The sequence below is a fragment of the Ovis aries genome, chromosome 26, assembly GCF_016772045.2.
Source record: "Ovis aries strain OAR_USU_Benz2616 breed Rambouillet chromosome 26, ARS-UI_Ramb_v3.0, whole genome shotgun sequence".
Classification (NCBI taxonomy): domain Eukaryota; kingdom Metazoa; phylum Chordata; class Mammalia; order Artiodactyla; family Bovidae; genus Ovis; species Ovis aries.
The window spans coordinates 28,057,139-28,072,370 of record NC_056079.1 but is presented as its reverse complement, the minus strand read 5'-3'; the positions used below and the strand labels follow the sequence as shown (position 1 = coordinate 28,072,370).

The following is a 15,232-nucleotide window of genomic DNA, read 5'->3' as shown; positions in this document are numbered from 1 at the left end:
GAGTTGCCATTCCCTTCTCCAGGGTCTCCTGCATTGCAGGCAGATTTTCTACCATCTGAACTATTTAGTAATATAACACAAATCAGAAACCTCTGCCATTATTTCTTATAGCTTTGTGTCTAACAGGCGGACTGCCTGAAAAACATGAGGGCTTAGGCAATGCACTTACAGTGAATACTCCAGAAAGTCAGAAAGTAATTTCTTTCTCACTATTTAGGGTCTGAAATCAGGGGACCTGGCTGACACTGACCTTTGAGTTGATCCTGTAAGTAAATAAAAAGTAGGAACCAAGGCTAGAAAAATCTGCAGAGGCTTCGAAATCCAGGTTTAAAACGTTTGACTTATTAAAAAAAAGAAGTAATAGGCCCCAAATAGTCACTTGTGCTCAGCCCCACAACATCAAAGCAAAGCTTAATACTTACTCTAATTGCAGTTTCAGCCTCTTTCAGGCTTGAAATTTTAAATCAGTCACCCTGGAATTTCCTGATCAATCCTAGTGAAGTCATCTTCAGGTAAAAGGCCCCCCTTTCCTTCCCTCAGAGGAAAGTAACCTTGCCAGAAATAATCTTTCCTTTTGTTTTTGATTTCCTTGTCTCATCCCTTTTGCCCTTAAAAGCCTTCCATTTTAACAGCTTCTCAGAGTGTCTTTCTGGGGCTTCCCCGGTGGCTCAGTGGTAAAGAATCTGCCTGCAATGCAGGAGACATGGGTTTGATCCCTGGGTGGGAGAAATCCCCTCGAGAAGGAAAAGGCAACCCACTCCAGTATTCTTGCCAGGAGAATCCCATGGACAGAGGGCTACAGTCCATAGTGTCTCGGAGCTGGACACGACTTAGGGACTAAACCAGCACCACAGAGTGCCTTCCTATTAATAGTTGCAGCTGGGATGCCGACCAATTCATGAATCGATGGATAAAGGTGATTGGATCTTCAAAATTTACTTAGTTGAAATGTGTTTTTTTCACAGATTACACCCTTCTAGAACAAAAGAAATGGGTGCTTGTGTGAGGTTTGGCAGGGAGGGTGCTAGGCAGTAACACGACCAAATCTGTATTTTATGCAAAATTGTCTGTCAAGTGTCAAAGAAGCTGGAATAAGGAGAGATTTAGGCCAGGAAGAATCAGAGAGCATGGTCCAAGAACTATTTCTCAAGTGTAATAAGACAGGTAGAGTGAAAAAAAATCATTATATCTTTTAAAACACAATCTTTAAGAGTGTGTTTAGTGAACATCAAAGTTTTTTTTTATTCTTTACATGAGAGTTTGCTCTAAATATTAAAGAATAATGTGATTGAATGCAATATTCTAGGTTGACAGTTATTTCCATGGAGCATGTGGAAGATGCTACTCCATTGCTTTCTGGACTTTGTTGTTGATGAGATGGTATTAATACTATCAATCTACCGATACTTTTCTTTGCTAACTTTAACGATTTTTCGCTTTATTCTTTATTTTCATTATGTGACCAAGGTGTGGACTTATTTTCATTGTATTTTTGTCTATTTTTAGTAGGTAATTCTAGTAAAAAATTTTTGATCTAAAAATTTATCTTTTAATTAATATTCTAGAGTATTCCTAGAATTAATTCTTCAAAGGTAGCCTACTATCATTTCTTCCTTTCTCGGTTTCTGTAATTTTTACTGAATATTAGATATTAGGCTTAATAATCTTTCATGTGTCTTAACTTCTCTTCAGTATTTTTTTCTTTTATTTTCTAGACTGCATTCTGGGTAAGCCTCTTAGTACCATTTTCCAAATTCACTAATTAGCTCTTCTAGAATCCAAGTCAGAATGTATCCCAGCTCTTGCAGTTTTAAAATTTAGATGATTGATAGAAGTTTGATGTTCAAGTTGTCTTACTGATTCTTGAAATCAGTTGATTCACACGACTTTGTTTGATTTCTGTTTATGTTGTTTCAAAACTTTGGTCTTTTCAAGATGGCAGTTACGTCTTGGTTTATTTCCTTACACATAACTTATTTTAAAGTTTTTATCAAACTATTCAGTGAAATGAATTTCACATTGAGTATTTTGATTATTGATTGCACTGGCTTCCTTCCTTTCTTTTCTTTTGAATATTTATTTTGGGGGGCTGTGCTGGGTCTTCATTGCGGTGCATGGGCTTCTCATTGTGGTGACCTCTTGTTGCAGGCTCTAGGTGCTCCAGCTTCAGTAGTTGTGGCTTACGGGCTCAGCTGCTATGAGGCATGTTGGATCTTCCTGGACCAGGGATCAAACCCATGTCTGCTGCACCAGCTGCCAGACTCCCAGCCCACTGAACCACCAGGGAAGTCCCTCAATGGCTTTTTAAACATTGGAATTCTTCAAGTGTTTGTAATATTGCCCTGCAGACCTCTGTTTCCCTTTCTCTGTCTGTCACAGACACAAAGACACAAACACACACCCACACACAAAATATCTTTAGAGTCTGGAATCTCAAAAAACAAATAAAAGAAAGAAGATGCATAGGTGTTACCAATTCAGGAGGACAAGTTTCTCTTACAAGGACAGACAGCTTAGTAACCTTAGACGTCTTTCTCACTACTTATAGTTCTGGGAACTATGCAAAATTAATATTTTATCAGCATCTTATATAGGATTTGTCATATAGGTATTAAATACATAATTGTTGAATTCATTTCTTAACAACCATGCTGAAGTTAACTGTAAAACCATTCAAAATCATACCTACAAAAGGAAACTGAAGCCCTATAGCTATAGAAGCTTCTAAAAGCATTGGAAGGAAAAATAAAAAGTAGCAAAAGTTTACTGAAACTATTAATCCAGGCCTGAACCTCCTATGTACTATCTTTAGAAAGTAATGGACTAGAGCAAATGGAGTCAGGATGTCTCATTATCATAAAGTCTGGGAATGTGAATCCCACAGAGAAAAGGCTGACAGCTAGGGAAGAAATGAGCAGAAAGAATTAAGAAGGAAATGCTAGAGGGTTTAACATGAGGAGGGCTTTGCAAAAGATAAGGTTTGTTAATTGAAAATAAGAAGCGCTAATATTAATAAAAAAAATGGGACTGACTGGATGCCCATATGAGATGTTATCCAAGGTCTGGAGAGATTTAGGAAGGGAGACATCGTAGTAAGAACTAAAATGCATTATATTTGTACAGCAAATTGCTTTTTGGTTTAGGAAGCTTTTCTACAGACTTTATTTTATGTGAACTTCATAAGTACTCTATGAAGTAGAATAATTATTATTTAGGTTCAGGGATAGTAATATTATCGAACAGCTTTTCTTTTCTTCTTCTTCTTTTTTTTTTTTCTTTTTGGCCACACAGCAGTTTATGGGACCTTAGTTCCCGAACCAGGGTTTGAACCCGCACCCTCAGCAGTGAAAGTGCGGAAGACTGTCAGGGAAGTCCTGAGCAGTTTCTTTTTGCTAAAAATTTCACCTGTGTATACAGTTTACTGGAGAAGGCAATGGCACCCCACTCTAGTACTCTTGCCTGGAAAATCCCATGGACGGAGGAGCCTGGTAGGCTGCAGTCCATGGGGTCGCTAAGAGTCAGACACGACTGAGCGACTTCATTTTCACTTTTTCACTTTCATGCATTAGAGAAGGAAATGGCAACCCACTCCAGTATTCTTGTCTAGAGAATCCCAGGGATGGGGGAGCCTGATGGGCTGCTGTCTATGGGGTCGCACAGAGTCGGACACGACTAAAGTGACTTAGCAGCAGCAGCAGCAGCATACAGTTTACTTGGAGTTAGAAAACTTGGGTTCAAATTTCAGCTCTTCTACTTATAAGGTAGGAGGCCTTGAGCAAGTTACTTAACATCACTGTTCTCAGTTTCTTTACATATAAGATGATCTAATAGAAGTTTTTATTGAAGGGATTGCTATGAGCTTTCAATGACTTAAGAGATTTAAAATACTTACAACAGAGTGTGGCACACAGCAAGGACCTTCTCAATGTTATGTATAATAATAATAATCACCTTCTTCTCTGAAGGAGAGATTGAGGTTCTGAGAAGTTGAGTTTTTGATCAGGGTCATGTAATTAGTCATGTTAAAAGTTCAAAGTCAGAGTCTCACTCCAGATTCTCTGCTTTTCTAGAAACATTGCATATTGCTCCAGTCATTGTTTGTAGAGACACTGAGACAGAATATTAATATAAAAATGGAAGAATGTGTATGTATAAAATCAAGCTGGAAACATCTACTGGGAGAAGAGTCTTCAGGTAAAGTGAGTACTTAAGTAAATGTAGGTAAGGAAGCTTGGAAGAGTTGTTTTAGCTTTGTGTCCGTAGGGTTTGGTACAGTGCATGACCCCCGCCCCCCGCCCCGCCCCACCGACATGAAACTGATTTACTTTTTGATCATCTAATAACCACTCTCCAACAAAAAGCAAGACTCCAAATGGCCTTTGGGAAACCATCTGTAACCTACTCATAGTCATGATATTTGGGTGAGAATGACTCCTAATCACCTCCTAGCTCCAGGGGTAGATGGTCATGATTTGATTCATCTCCTCAATATCCTATCTCCCTGTCACAGCAAATGGCCATAAACGGCCATGTCAATCAATTCAAACTAAAATAAACCAAGGAGAAGTTTGCTGGAATTTTGCAGGAGGAAATTGCTTTTCTTCTTGGAATTACTAGTAGGAGCACTTACATTTTTCTCGGGTGAGGCCCTGTGAGGATGTGAGGGCTGGCACTGCTGCAGCCATTTTGCTATTATTAGAGAAACTGAAAGAGAAGAGTAGGGAAGAAAAATCTTTGGTGACATCAGCTGTGTATTGTGTGAGCTTATAAATAAACTGAGTGTTGCTGGAGCTAGTCTTACTTCTGGACTTTTCAGTTATGCAGCTCCTGTATCTTTTTAAATAAAGAGTATGTGTTTTTTCTTTTTTGTCACTTGTAACACAAAAAGTGCCGATAAGGTAAATTTTCAATAAATAGTTATAAAAAGAATTTGCAGTTTTTAAATAAGATTGCCACATAACCCTAATATATAAAAAGCTATTAAAAACAGTTTGGAAGGGAATTCCCTGACAGTAGAGTGGATAGGAATCCACTTGCCAGTGCAGGGGACATGGGTTCGATCCCTGGTCTGGGAGGATTCCACATGCCACGGAGAAACAAGCCTGAGCCCCACAGCTACAGAGGCCAACAGATCCCTCCTGCTGCAACAGAGATCCTGTGTGCTGCAGCGAAGGTCCAAGGCAGCCAAATTCATCACTTAATTAAAAAGATAAAATAAATGAAAGTTAATTAATTAAAACAAGATTATATGGACAAGGTTATTTATTGCCCTGGTTGAATTTGAACAATAAGATAGCTACTAAATAGAGTATTCTGTAGCTGAAGGAGATTCTATGAATACATATATTTGTTTATATTTTTTAAAAATGGAGGATAAACCTTATAATTTTTGAAAAAATAGTCACCGAAGGAGGAGGAAGTATGGTGGGGGCAGATATTGAAGCTCAATTTCCTTGACTATACCTTTGAGTGAGGATTCGTTAAATATTTTACATAACTGTAAATTAAATTAAATTAAAAAGCAGGTCCTAAAAACAAAAAGAGAAGTAAAATACCTCTATTGGTGACATAACTACATAGAGTAATTTTTACAAGTGACTTTAAAACAGTCATTTGACTGTACATTCTAAGGACAAAAACAAAGTACAAACTTTTTCATCAGAATGTCTGAAATCTAGTTGATGTTAGTATCATTGAAATAAGAAATTAAGACTTCCATTTCTGGGGACTTCTCTGGTGGTCCAGAGGTTAAGACTTCATCTTTCAGTGCAGGGGGTGAGGATTCAATCCTTGATCTGCAGGCTAAGATCCCACATGCTACATGGCCAAAAAACCAGAACATAAAAAACAACAGAATCAATATTGTAATAACTTCAATAAACACTTTAAAAATGGTCTGCATAAAAAAAATTCTTAGAAAAAAAACTTTCACTAATAGAAGGATTGTTGCTTAGTAGATAAGTCGTGTCTGACTCTTTCACAACCCCATGGACTGTAGCCCGCCAGGCTCCTCTGTTCATGGGATCTCCCAGGCAAGGATACTGGAATGGGTTGCCATTCCCTCCTCCAGAAGACCTTCCCAACCCAAAGACTGAACCTGCATCTCCTCCATTGGCAGGAGGATTTTTTTTTTTACCACTGAGCCACCACAGAAGCCCCGGGCTATAATAGGAGATATATATATCTATATATATATATATAGATATATATATATATATATATAGATATAGATATATATAATGTATCAGGGCTTCCCTGGTCGCTCAGTGAAAAAGAATCCACCTGCAATGCAGGAGACACAGGAGTCCAGAGTTCAGTCCCTGGGTCAGGAAGATGGCCTGGAGGAGGGCATGGCAGACATAGTCTCTCATCTGTCAGTAATATTTCAAAGGCAATAGGCTGAGTGGGAAAAAAATGCCTTTCTCCAAAGGTCACATATTGTATAATTCCATTTATATAACATTTTAAAAATGGAAAATTATACTGATAGACAAGAAATTAGTGGCTGCCAGGGGTCTGGGATGGCGGGAGGAGTGGGTGGGTGTGACCTCGAATGGTAGCATGAAGGAGATTTGGCTGGTGGTAGCTTCATGAGTATAAAGATACCGTAAAATAGCGTTAAATTGTAGGCATACATTGTGCCAATGTCGATTTCCTGGGATGATATTATGCTACAGTTTTGTAAGATAAAACCACTGGGGGAAATGGGTACTATTTTTGCAAATTCCTGTGACTGTATAACTATATCCAAATTAAGGTAAAAAACTTAGTCATTAAAGAACAATGTTTTGAAAGTTTTAAAGTAAATAATGAGAAGACACAAGGGCCTAATTCAGTATAAATAAATTAGGGCAACTTGACTGAGGAGGCAACATTCATAGTGAAACTTGCAAGACAGATGTTTGTCAGGCAAAGCACAAAGTTGACCAGCACACTTCAGTATTATGGACTTGTAAGTACCCCCAAAGAGGAAAATGGAGGAAAAGCACATTTGCAGAAGCCTGTGTGGTTCATTATAAGTAAATAGGCTATGTGGTTTCCTAGGAGTGTGGCAGCTCTAATGAATGAACCTGGCCACCTCCACAGACATTCCAAGGACAAACGTTTATTTGCCTATGTGTATGCTGACTTGGGCTTCCCTGATAGCTCCGTTGGTAAAGAATCTGCCTGCAATGCAGGAGACCCTGGTTTGATTCCTGGTTCGGGAAGATCCGCTGGAGAAGGGATAGGCTATCCACTGTAATATTCTTGGGCTTTCCTGGCTGGTAAAGAATCTGCCTGCAATGCGGGAGACTTGGTGTCGATCCCTGGATTGGGAAGACCCATGGAGAGGAGAATGGCTACCCTCTCCAGTATTCTGGCATGGAAAACTCCATGGACTGTATAGTCCATGGGGTCACAAAGAGTTGGAAATGACTGAGTGACTTTCACTTTGACTTTCATGCTGGCTTGGGCCTCCCAGGTGGCACTAGTGGTAAAGAACTGCCTGCTAATGCAGGAGAGGTAAGAGATGTGGGTTCAATCCCTGGGCTGGGAAGATCCCCTGGAGGAGGAAATGGCATCCCACTTCAGTATTCTGGCCTGGAGATTCCCAAGGACAGAAGAGCCTGGCAGGCTGCAGTCCATAGGCTCGCACAGGGCCAGACCAGGGCTGAGTCAGACAGGACTTTAGCACACACGCATGCTGACTTCTGTCTTTCTCAGTTCAGTTCAGTCGTTCAGTGAAGTCCAACTCTTTGTGACACCGTGGACTGTAGCATACCAGGCCTCCCAGTCCATCACCAACTCCTGGAGCTTGCTCAAACTCTTGTCCATTGAGTCGGTGATGCCATCCAACTATCTGGTCCTCTGTCGTCCCCTTCTCCTCCTGCCTTCAATCTTTCCCAGCATCAGGGTCTTTTCCAATGAGTCAGTTTTCACATCAGGTGGCTAAAGTATTGGAGTTTCAGCTTTAGCATCATTCCTTCCAATGAATATTCAGGACTGATCTCCTTTGGGATGGACTGGTTGGATCTCCTTGCAGTCCAAGGGACTCTCAAGAGTCTTCTCCAACACCACAGTTCGAAAGCATCAGTTCTTTGGTGCTCAGCTTTCTTTATGGTCCAACTCTCACATCCATACATGACTACTGGAAAAACCATAGCTTTGACTAGATGGACCTTTGTTGGCAAAGTAATATCTTTGCTTTTTAATATACTGTCTAGGTTGGTCATAACTTTCCTTCCAAGGAGTAAGCGTCTTTTAATTTCATGGCTGCAGTCACCATCTGCAGTGATTTGGAGCCCCCCAAAGTAAAGTCTGTCACTGTTTCCATTGTTTTCCCATCTTTTTGCCATGAAGTGATGGGACTGGATGCCATGATCTCAGTTTTTTGAATGTTGACTTTTAAGTCAACTTTTTCACCCTCCTCTTTCACTTTCATCAAGAGGCTCTTTAGTTCTTTGCTTTCTTTTCCCCTGATACAAATTGTATCACTATGATTTCATGATGAAATATTAAGAAACAGGACACAGTATTCTTTTTGTTTGCCTCATACCACTGACCTTCAGTTAATTGTCCTTTTTTATCATGCTTGTATGCTCAAAATTTTAGTAGAAGAAAGAGGACAGAAGAAGCCAGGCAGATACTGAGAAGAGGTGGAAGTGGATTTTAAACATTTATTACATAATGGGAGGGACTACCCTGGTGGACTAGTGGCTAAGACTCTGCTTCCAGTGCAGAGGACATGGGCTTGATCCCTGGGTATAGAACTAAGATCCAACATGCCATGTGGCATGATCAAACCAAACCCACAAAAAAACAAAACAAAAATTTGTAAAAATCCAATTAAAATTTATAAACAAAAAATAATGGGAGGTACTACTTGAAAAATTACAAAAACACAACAGCTACCAAAAAGCACTGACCCTGTGGGACAGGAAATATCTACAGTGTCCATCGGGGCCAGATGGACACAAATGCAGGGTCAGGAGCTTTGTAAGAGGTTCCCTTCAGGGACTGTTGTCGCTGTTTAGTTGTACAGTCATGTCCAGCTCTTTGCAACCTCATGGACTGTATCTCACCAGGCTCCTCTGTCTATGGGTTTCTCCAGGCAAGAATGCTGGAGTGGGTAGCTATTTCCTTCTCCAGGGGATCTTCCCAGCCCAGGGATCAAACCTGAGTCTCCTGTATTGGCAGGTGATTTCTTTACCGCTGAGCCACCAGAGAAGCCCATTCAGGAACACAATAGGTTATGGTAATCCCCCAGATACTGAGTATGCTACCATCAGAAAATCAGTACAAATGCCAAACTTTTCTTCTAGTTCCAAGTTACATTAAAATGATTGGAAGGATTGGCCTGCATCTGTAGGAAAAAAGAATGAGGCCATGGTTTGTCAGTATGGGTCAAATATTTCAATTCATTTAAACTTACGTTTATCCAATACTTACTGAGTTTTCACTGTGTGTCAGGGATTCTTCTAAACACAGAGGCTTTCAAAACTTAAAAGCCAGGAAATAAATTTGCCACATATGAGTTTCAGAACTTTTCCATGTAAAAAAATAGAAACATAATTATGATATTCAACAAACTGGGGAAAATGTTGGCTCAAAATAGGAAAGACAAATGGTTACTATCCTTAAAATACAAAGAGCTCATCTAATTTTGCAATTGAAAATTTGATGTAAAACTGAAATGGATAATTCAGAGAAGATATATATAGATAAATGTATGTTTAATAAATATTTGAAGTGATGTTCATTCTCACTGTTAATCAAAAATAACAAGTTTAAACAAAATACTTCCCACAGTTATAAGAAATAAAATATACAGTTGCCAAGGGTAAGTACATGCACAAATAAGTTCAAATTTTTGAAAAATCTTTTACTATGAGCTGAATCTAAAAATATTTAATAACTTTGCTCTAGAGATGGTACTCTAAGGATTTTTCATGAAGAAATAATAAAAAGGCAGGCAAAGAATTATATATATGAATACTCATTTAGATATTAGAACAAATAATTTTAAAATAATCTAAATTCTAATGAGGTCAGTGATAAAATAACACTAAATTCAGAAATTGCACTGTTACATAGACACTAAAAATAGTGCTTCAAAGATTGACATGGTAAAATAGTCTACAAATATCAAATAAAAAAAGATAAAATATTCCTAGGTATATTTTTATTTTCCTTTTTATAATTTTCTGTATTCTCTAAATTTTCTCTAATAAACATATTCTACTTTTGTAATTGGTAAGCCAGTTATAATTTTAATATAATGATGTGACAGTTCATTAAGGAATTATTTATCAAAGTTAATTTTTCTAACAATGTTTCAGTAACTAAATATGTTTCTTTATAGAAAATTATTAATTCATAATGATCATATATTTATTTATTATTTATCTTCTTTAGTAGAATGTCGGCTTCTATCTTTGTATTTGTACTATAGCTCTATGTAACAGAGCTTTCTGCGCTAAGGGAAATTTTCTCTATCTGAATCATCCAATCCAGTAGCCACCAGACAGACACATGTAGTGACAGAATACTTGAAATGTAGCTAGTGCAACTGAGAGATGGAATTTTTTACCTTATTTAATTTTGATTAATGTAAATGTAAATTTATATAGCCAAACACTGTATGGACAATGTAATTCTAGAGCCAGAATCTCTCCAGGCAAAGAGTATTTGCTAAACGAACACTTGGATAGTGCTTGGGTGTCATTTGATGACACTGGGATAAGAAGAGATAAAGTTAGTATTATCCAACATGTATTGATAATGTTGATAGTAAACATGGGCCAGTTTGGAAGTTGTTGGCCCTAATATCAAAATGAAACAGGAAACAGTGGCTCCAACGATACGGAGAAATGTGTTACTCAGTCGTGTCCAACTCTTTTGCCACTCCATGGACTGAAGCCTGCCAGGCTCCTCTGTCTGTGGGATTCTCCAGGCATGATTACTGGAGTGGGTTGCCATTTCCTTCTTCAGGGGATCTTCCTGACCCAGGGATCAAACCCAGGTCTCCTTCTCTGGCAAGCAGCTTCTTTACCACTAGCGTCACCTAGCCCTGTAAATATAAAATCGTTTAATCCACTCAGTCTCAAAAAATGTGAAGTAAACCATTTCCTCTCATTTTACACATAAAGAAATGGAGACACAGAGAAGTAAGGTAACTTATTCAGGGACACGCAGCTAATGAAGGCTGGGTTCAAATCTAGGTAGCCTGGGTTCACTTGTGTTCTTAGCGTCTGTAATACAGTGTCTAGATGAGCAGACACCCTTTCTAATGACTGGGGTGGTGTTTATTGTCAAAGCTTTAAGTCTAACTCTACAGCAAGATGGATTTGGATGGATTTTCTAAGTTGAGCTTCCTGTATCCAAGCACAGTGAACATAAGGCAAAGTGCCTTTGTTTGGTCTGGTTTGCAATGCATCTACACCACAGGTCCTCAACCTCCGGAATCTAATGTCTGATGACCTTAGGTGGAGCTGATGTACTAATAATAGAAACAAAGTGCATAATAAATGTTATGTGCTTGAATCATCCCCAAACTGTCCCCTGCCCCCTGTCCTTGGAAAACTTGTCTTCTATGAAACCGGTCCCTAGTACCAAAAAGGTTGGGGACCGCTGATCTACACAAACTCCTGAAATTCATCCAGTAAACATGTATTTTGTTAAACTAAGTGTCAGATGTTGTGTTAGGTTCTGGAACTACAAATATAAAGAAGCTATGTTACTTTCCTACCAGGAGTTCTTACACTAGTAAAGAAATGTTCATAAAAGGAGATTCTAAAATGTGATTAGAACAAAGATGAAAACATAAAACTAGATTCTGGGAGCCGAGAGAGAGAAGCACTTGGAAAGGATGGATTCTGACAGTGGGGAGCCCCTATTTGACTCCACTTCTGTTCTGCAAACCCCCTAACCCTCATTCATGCTGTAAGACCCCCCAGAGTCATGGTCACAGCCTGTAGATTTGTGTTTGACCCACATCTGCCATTGTTAGCTGGTGACTTTGGGCAAGTTGTTTTTCCTTTCCATAACAGGTTTAAACATCCCTACCTAATGGATTTTTTTTTAATTTTAATTTTTACTTTATTTTACTTTACAATACTGTATTGGTTTTGCCATACATTGACATGAATCCACCACGGGTGTACATGCGTTTCCAAATATGAACCTCCCTCCCACCTCCCTCCCCATAACATCTCTCTGAGTCATCACCGTGCACCAGCCCCAAGCATGCTGTATCCTGCGTCGGACATAGACTGGCTTGGATTTTTTTTAAATGAAAGTAAAAGTGAGATCTTACTGTTACAGTCCAGTGCAAAATGTAAACCACTATGCCGATGTCAGGAATCCCTCTGATTTGTTCAACTATACCATTGAAAGGGGATAGAAAAGCAAGGTTTTTATCCTAAAAACTCTTGGGGACTAAATGACAGACCCATACATGAATAATGAATGGCATAGACTCCCTGGAAGGTGTCTAGACTTCAGGAGGAGGGGGCAGTATCTGAACTAACATCATCCCAAAGGATCTCATTTGCAAAATGTACTGTTAGCGCCTGGGTTGGCACAAGTGAGTTGCATTACAGAAGTCTGGTTGGAAGATGAAAGATAAAGGACAGCAAATGGGGTGTGCAAGGTGGTGTCTGCAGGCTTCGCTGGTAACAGTGTAAATCTACATATGATATTAGTGGATCACAAGAGGGAGAAAGCAGAGGGTCCAGGAATATTTGAAAAAGAATGGAAATCTGTGAACTATGACTGAAGACTCATCAGTTTGGCATAAAAAAAAAACCACGTTTGTGAAATACCATACAGCTTTACAACCGACTCTGAAAAATAGCCTCCCTTTAGTCTAACAAAGAGTAAATAAAACCCTAACACCGGACAGTTTGCCTTAAGCTCTATCACCCGGATTTTCTAAGTAAAGAAAAAACCTAGAAAGCTTAAGTTATTTGCTCAAGGCTTCACAGTATAACCAATAAATAAGAAAGAATTTCTGATGTGAAGACCATTTATTTCCACCACACTGTAGAAAACAGGCAGAGTACAAGGAAATGAAGTTGGCCAAGTTGGTAAATGACTGATGTCCCTGGAGAATAAAGTGAAATTGCAATTTAACAGGAGAGTCAGGCGTGGATAAGCTGGGTTGCCAGCTTTGTGGACCATCTTAGATCTATTTATGAGCCTTTAAAACAATTTTTTTTTAAATTATTTTTTTGGCCTCACTGTGCAGGCATGTATGATCTTCTTTCCCCAGCCAGGGGTCAAACTGGCAGCTCCTGCATTGGAAGGACAGTCTTAACCCCTGGACTGCCAGGATTCCCTATGACCCTTTTAGCTGGGATTAATATTAATCAAAATTTATTCAAGATTTTCAGTGAGTTAAACAGGAAAATAAACACAGAAGTAGAGAGTTACTTTAACCAGATTCAAGGATGGAGGGCAAAACAGTTACTGCTTGGCCTTTCCCCAGGCAAACTCACTTTCCTGGAGGCCTGTCTGCAATGGCCAGAGGCTGTCTTCTTTGTCAGCAGAGCTCTGAGAATTTGCCTGAAAACAGAAGTTCCTTGGGCCGCCCTGGGGAGCTTGGCATCCCTTGAAATCCTCTTATGAAAGAGGGCTTTTGCCTGAAGCTCTAACTATCTCATAAAAGACAAGGGAAGAGAGTGGCAAAATATGCAAGGGATTCCAGCAAGAGAAATGAATTTGGCCTTCATTACCTAACTTTTCAGACAGAAATCTCTTGGAGCCGTTCTCGGTTTTTATTGTGTAGCGATCTTGTTAAAATACAGATTTTTAACAAGGGATCTCGTTAAAATGCAGATTCTAATTCAGCAGACCTGGGGTGGGGGTGGAGCTTCTGCATTTTTAACAAGCTCCCAGGTGATGCTGACGATGGACCACAGGTTCAGTAGCAAGGTTAGAGCATCTGCTTACAGATAGACTTTACCCTGATTCTCCACTTGCTATCTCTGGAGCAGAGAGTCTCAGAATTTAGGTCACAATAGAATTACCTGAGGACCTTGCAATAAATGCAAAGTTTGATTCCGTAGACCTGAGTGGGGTCTAGGAATTTGCCTTACTAAGAAATACTGCAGCTGTCCCACTTTCTAATTAATGTAGCTTTAGGGGAAGTACAGTGGGGACCCAAGCTACCCAGCAATGCTCCAGAGATGCTCAACGGGGCCAGTACGCAATGTTTGGGACCAGTAAGTCTTAGCTAGTGAGAGGTTCCCTTAATTGGGGAACAGTATAAAATTCAATTAAAGAAGTTCAGCCTATGGACTTCCCTGATGGTCCAGTGGCTAAGACTCTGTGCTCCCAATGCAGGGGGCCCAGGTTCAATTCCTAGTCGGGGAAATAGATCCTACATGCTACAACTCAGAGTTCACATCTGCAGCTAAAGCTTCTGCATGCCACAACTAATACCTGGCACACAAATATATATATATGTCTGTGTGTATTTATATGTGTGTATGTATGTATATATTTATATATGTATATTTAAATATGTGTATATATGTATCTATATATGTGTGTATATATTGTATATTTAAATATGTGTATATATGTGTGTGTATATATACATATATAGTGTATATATATATATTGTGTATTTAAATATATGTATATATATAAAGTTCAACCTATAAATTCAGCAAAAATAAAATGAGGTTAATGGGGGGCTTGGGCTTCTGCATTGCTGGGCAGAGAAAAGGACTCTCAGATCTCTCCTGATTACATTCCTGCTCATTTCAGGCTGCAGGACCTGCGACGCGAAGGAAGTAACTGACCCCAGACTCCCAGAAAGGGCATGTATAACAGCCCCTAGAGGTCCAAACACTGTGTAAGAGGGACAGAGGACACATGTAGCTCTCCAGCCAAAATTAAGTCATATTTTTTTGTTTCCAGAAACTTTTTCTATGGAAACTCACCAGCAAGATCTCTTGGTCTCTGCAAGCAGAGGTCATTTTGAGAGATGTGTGTTTTTGGTGGATGTAAAGTAGCAATATAAAAGTGAGTAAAGTTGATCCATGCTACAAACTGAGTTGTATTCCTCTGTATTCCTCCTCCCGTTCAGATTACCCCTTGGGGAGGAGAGGGATGACGTGGTTGCAGATGTCCATCCTGAACTATAGGGGAGCACAAGGTGATGGAGAAAAACAAGGCGGGACTGAAAGGGCAGTGAATCAGAAGCAAAGAGATTAGCTGATGCAGTCCTGGTTCAGCCAATAAG

General features: G+C 39.4%; 1 non-coding gene across 1 annotated transcript; it reads left to right on the top strand.

The window, feature by feature from the left end:
* The first annotated feature begins 14,282 nt into the window (after positions 1-14,282).
* Positions 14,283-14,355, top strand: TRNAG-CCC (transfer RNA glycine (anticodon CCC)). The gene has a single exon. It is a non-coding gene; the product is annotated as a tRNA-Gly (tRNA).
* Positions 14,356-15,232: the final 877 nt, after the last annotated feature.